Source organism: Pogoniulus pusillus, chromosome 25 (assembly GCF_015220805.1).
Source record: "Pogoniulus pusillus isolate bPogPus1 chromosome 25, bPogPus1.pri, whole genome shotgun sequence".
Lineage (NCBI taxonomy): Eukaryota > Metazoa > Chordata > Aves > Piciformes > Lybiidae > Pogoniulus > Pogoniulus pusillus.
In genome coordinates, this window is record NC_087288.1 from 12,284,723 (window position 1) to 12,290,722 (window position 6,000).

Consider the following 6,000-nt stretch of genomic DNA (forward strand, 5'->3'; position numbering starts at 1 on the left):
TGTATTGAAAATTCTGCATGTTCTGATACTGTCCCTGTAGGGATGTTTTGAAAATGCTCTGTTAATGCACAAGAAATGATTACAAGTATTTCTGTGCATTCTGGGCTCTAGCTGTATTCAAGGTGCAGGTGCCTTGTGGGTTTTTCCAGCAAGATGGTAATGTTAATTAATTTATTTATTGAATTATGTTTTTTTCTCATCTATCCCCCATCCCCCCCCGCCCAAGCAGTTCTCTATAAGATCATCAGGACATTTCTGACAGCAGTTGAACACTGAAGTGACCTTGTCACCTTTTCTAATTATTCCAAGTGACTCCAAGTTGTCTCTCCTGAGCAGTGCTGATCATTGGGTACCTACAGCAAGTGTTATTTCTCTCTACATGCATTCATCACCACTGAGTTTCATATTTGTTCACAATATCCTACTGCAACCCTTCACAGTTAACTTCAGCTTTGACCATTCCAAGTGATGCTGTATAAGCAGCAAACTTTGTCAGGTCGCATATACTGCTTTCCCAGTTTGTTTATGAATATAGAATATACAGAGTGGCTGGAGAGCAGCCAGGCAGAAAGGGACCTGGGGGTGCTGGTAGATAGGAGCTGAACATAAGCCAGCAGAGTGCCCAGGTCACCAGGAGAGCCAGTGGTATCCTGGCCTGGATCAGGAACAGCGTGGCCAGCAGGACAAGGGAGGTTATTCTGTCCCTGTACTCAGCACTGGTACTGAGTGGTGTGTCCAGTTCTGGGCTCCTCAATTCAGGAGAGATGATGAGGTACTGGAAGGTGTCCACAGGAGGGCGCCAAAGCTGGTGAGGGGCCTGGAGCACAGCCCTGTGAGGAGAGGCTGAGGGAGTGGGGGTGTGCAGCCTGCAGAAGAGGAGGCTCAGGGCAGAGCTCATTGCTGTCTGCAACTACCTGAAGGGAGGCTGTAGCCAGGTGGGGTTGGTCTCTTCTGCCAGGCAATCAGCAACAGAACAAGAGGACACAGCAAGATGGTAATTTTCAAGTTGTGCTGGGGGAGGTCTAGGCTGGATGTTAGGAGGAAGTTGTTGCCAGAGAGAGTGATTGGCATTGGAATGGGCTGCCCAGGGAGGTGGTGGAGTTGCTGTGCCTGAAGGTGTTGAAGAAAAGCCTGGCTGAGGCACTTAGTGCCATGGTGTTGTTGATTGTCTAGGTCTGGGTGCTAGGTTGGACTGGATGATCTTGGAGGTCTCTTCCAACCTGGTTGATTTTATGATTCTCTGATGCTGGTGGATTGATGACTCCTGTTTTCACATTGTTCATATATCTGCTGGTAAGTGTGCTTTACATCAAGCATAGTCATTTTGTAACATAGCCTTAAAAAGGTGATGAACCTTGCCAAATGATTTTATGCTACTATGGATTCAGCTAGGTTCCCCCTGCTTTATACTCACTTGCATTCTTGGTTCAGACACTCTACACCGAGTTCATCAAGTGAATTCCACATTTCTTGGGCCAGTCTTTGAGTAAATAAAACCAGACAGCAGGTGACAAGTGTGATTTTTTAGATTCTTCCTCTTCTTTAGTTTTGTTTTATTCTACACATTTTCCATCTTAAATGAAGCTTGCACATTTTGTAATATGACTCTGAGACTTACTTAAGAGCAGGCAAGTCTGTCTTCATACAGACAGTGAAATGAGGAGGAATTGAAATTAAGTGATTTGCAAGGGAAAAAATTCAGATAATAATATTCATATTCATGGTTTCCTGGCTCTCTGTGATGGTTTGGGAGTTACCTGTCTCCCCTCTCTTATGAAATCACTCAGACTAGACTCAGACAGCTGGAAATTAAAGATTGAAGCTTCATATTCACAGCTCAGCACAATATGCAAGCAGATAGTCAAAATATTTACAGCTATAGATAGAAATAGACAAGTTAAAGGTAATACAGAAACATATCAGCCTTCCCAGAAACCAGAGACCACAGCAGGGGCTCCCAACCACCCTTCCACCTTCTTTCCACCCGTCTACCTTATCCCAGAGTTTGCCTCATGTGCAAGGTGAGGTTGGAGGATTGGCAAGGGGGGTTTGAAGCAGAAGAATTACTTATACAGAACAGCCCAGGGCACCCCCTGCGACAGACACACACACTGACTCTCCCACTCTGTCTTGTCTATGTTTGTGTTCTTGTTTTTATACATCTCAGCAAGCCTATGAGTGCAGCAGACACCACCATTGTTTCCTTTTCACAGCCTGTAATCTAATTTTTCTCACTAAAATATTCCATTTTGTTTCAAACTAGCACACTCTCAGTCCTGTGGTTGGATCTTTAGGCAATTCTTCTGTCCTATAGTTGTGCTATTGTGGCTAAAAGTAAGGTCAAACCAAATCTGAATTTCAGCACCACCAGAAGTCAGGAAGAAGAATATAGATTCTCTCTTCAACACCTTTGGTGGGAAGCAGAATGTGTTCAGAGCAGCTTGAATTTCTGTTTTCTCTACTAGATTTTTAGTTATACTGTTTTTTTCCCTGACCAATACTTGAAACTGTTTGATGACTGCGAGTCTGAGAAGACCTGGAAGAAATGCATACTAGACCTGTACCAACCAATGACATTAGCAATTGCAATGAAGAAAAGAGGAAATCAGATGGTAAGTCTTCAGCTGGGCAGCCTTGGAGGAAAAACAAATGAAATCACTTTGGCTAAAATGGATGTCTGCAGCTTCATTAAATCTCTCAGAAAGAAACAAATCCTTGCTTGATAGTTTTTACAAAGGCAGGAGCAGCCAGAATGCCAATGGAAAGCTCAGAACAGACAAACACTTCCACAGGGTTTCGGTGCTGAAGCTTTCTTCCTTGTGCTGTGAGAATCAAGAGCAATGCAAAGTCTCAGGCTTAGAATCATTTTGGGTATGTTTTTCCCCTGTTACTATCAGCTTAAACTCAGACATGAGGCAAATGCTGGATTGGAAAACACAGCTTTCAGTGAGCAATGAATCTGGCACCCACATCCTGCATTGTGCTGCCAGTCCTTTTTTATATACCAACTCGTGTGCTTCCTAGTGCCTTATGAGCTGGGGCTGCCTGTGCCATGATGTTGCTATTATGACAATGATATCGCCAGTTGCCTCCACCATCCCATCCCTTTAGATTTGGAGTTCTAAGAAATGGCAGATTGGGGAAAAACAAGTAAATGTCAACTCTCTGGACTTAAAATTAGTCCTTTCTTCTGAGAACCTCATTGCATTTTACACACTCAGGCTGATATTCCTGGGAATTATGGAATTAGGTGTTCTCATCTCACATGTAAGAGACACTGCAGAGTCGAGCAGCTTGCTTGGGAGAATAACTGAAACATGCTACCTCCAAGGACAGATTTGCCTCTTCTTATTCCAGTGCTGCTTGCTGGCCAATGAGCTGTTCTCACCCAGCAGTCCTTTGAGATGAGGCCTGGAACATCCATATCACAGGTAAAAGTGCAGTAAAAGAACTTTCAGATGCAATGCTGCAGCACAGCTTTTCAGGGGAAAGCAGCTGCCTTTGGTAGCTGTGAGACATGATTGGGAGCTCAGGACCTCTGAAAATCAGAATGTCTGATATTATATGACATCCTGTGCTGAAATACAGATTGCACTGGCTTGGGATCATAGATTCACAGAATCAACCAGATTGGAAGAGACTTCCAAGATCATCTAGCCCAACCTAGCACCCAGACCTAGCCAATCAACCAGACCATGGCACTAAGTGTCTCATCCAGGCTTTTCTTCAACAGCTCCAGGGACAGAGACATCACCACTTCCTTGGGCAGCCCATTCCAATGCCAATCACTCTCTCTGCCAAAAACTTCCTCCTAACATCCAGCCTAGACCTCCCCCAGCACAACTTGAGACTGTGTCCCCTTGTTCTGTTGCTGGTTGCCTGGCAGAAGAGACCAACCCCACCTGGCTGCAGCCTCCCTTCAGGTAGTTGTAGGCAGCAATGAGCTCTGCCCTGAGCCTCCTCTTCTGCAGGCTGCACACCCCCAGCTCCCTCAGCCTCTCCTCACAGGGCTGTGCTCCAGGCCCCTCACCAGCTTTGGCGCCCTCCTGTGGACACACTCCAGTAGTTCAACAACTCTCTCTTGAATTGAGGAGCCCAGAACTGGGCACAGCACTCAAGGTGTGGCCTGACCAGTGCTGAGTACAGGGACAGAATAACCTCCCTTGTCCTGCTGGCCACACTGTTCCTGATCCAGGCCAGGATGCCATTGGCTCTCCTGGTCACCTGGGCACTCGGCTGGCTCATGGTCAGCTCTTATCTACCAGCACCCCCAGGTCCCTTTCTTCCTGGCTGCTCTCCAGCCACTCTGTCCCCAGCCTGTAGCACTTCTTGGGGTTTTTGTGGCCAAAGTGTAGAACCCCAAGCCAGCTGTGGCACAACTCTCAAGCTCTCTAACAGTGATAAACACTGCAACAAGGACAAGGAAAATACATTTGCTGCACATCCTTTGCTGTTTTTTGGAACCTGGACAGCTCATTCTGCTCTCCTGTTCCTCACAGTCTCAACAATTTCTCGGGGCCATCTCTCCCTCCTGTTTTTTGCAGACTCATTTACTTTTCTCTAACCTGCTGGTTATCCACAGTTACATCTGACTTACCCATCAGCATTTGTTTTTCTGTTTTCTTTCTCTGACAGCTTCTTTCCCTCCACCTTTTCCACTGCATGGTTTCTTTTTCTCCTCCTTCCTCTGCTTTTTTTATCTATTAATCTCTTCTCTGTGCTATGCACCTTGTTCATCCTTCTTGCCTTCATCCTGGGTGTCTCTGTGTATCCTGTGCCTCAAGCACTTCTCCTGAGGAGGACTGAACCGTGGTAATGGGAGGTCCCTTACACAACCTCTTAGTTCCTCTGATGCCTGCCAGGCTCTCTACAAGTGCCCTTGGCAAAGCTTGAGGAGGTGACTAGAGCAGGGGGAAGTGTCTGTGAGCAGAGAGTTGGAGGACAGCTAACATCTGTAGTCATGTGTTAATGGAGTGTTGCAATCACTGTGAATTGTGAGAACTCTCACTGAACCCTAGCTAAAGCATTTTGTGCTCACAAACTTTCAGTGTGCATCAGCTGAAAGTGGGCTGCATGGAGTGTTTAGTAAAATGCTTTGAATGAACAAACTCGGATAATTAGCAAATAAACTTTTCCACCAGCTTTCCAGCAATCCACTTCATTTCCCTCCAGTGGTTTCCAAGGTGCACTGCAAAAGTAGTCATTGAACCAGCTCTTGATAAGCTGTTCTCTCTGAAAATGCTGTGCCTTTTCACGTGCTGCTCTCACCTTTCCCTCTGTCTTTTCTCTGATCCCTGGTCATTACCTTTCCTCTAGTACAGGCTGTTGGTTTGGGTGTTATTTGTAGGACTGCCTGAAGCCACCTGTTGGATCAGGTAGTGGAAGCAGTTTTTACAGATCAGTATACTGCCTTTTTAGGGCTACCCAATTTCTCTCTCTTTTCCCTTAACCTGTTGTGTTAACCTAATGTGCTGGTTTGAGGCTAATTGGAATATTTTAATGAGAGAAATTAGATTATTGGCTGTGAAAAGAAAATATAGTGATGCCTAAATTGCCCATTCATTCTGCTGGGACGTATAAAAGCAAGGACACAGAGATAAGAGAGTCTCTGCCTGACTTCTGCTGTATTAACTCTTCTGCCTGACCCTGCACACTCTCCAACTAATCATTCTGCTTCAAACACCCCTTCCTGACCTTTCCATCTCACCCTGAACATCAGAGAGATTCTGAGATTAGGGAGAGGGTGGAAAAAGCAGGAGGGGTGGGTGGGAGCCGCTCCTGGGCACGCTAACTGCTGGGAGTGGGGTTGTTTTTCTGTATTACTTTTAACTTTCATATAACTGTATATAGGTGTAAGTATTTGTAATTATCTGCCTGTAAATTGTGCTGAGCAGTGAATATAAAGCTTCATTCTTTAACTTGCAGCCAGCTGAGTTTAGTCTGGGTGAATCCTTGTGTGTGTGTGAGTGGGTGATGCCCAGAACCACCACACCTAGGAAG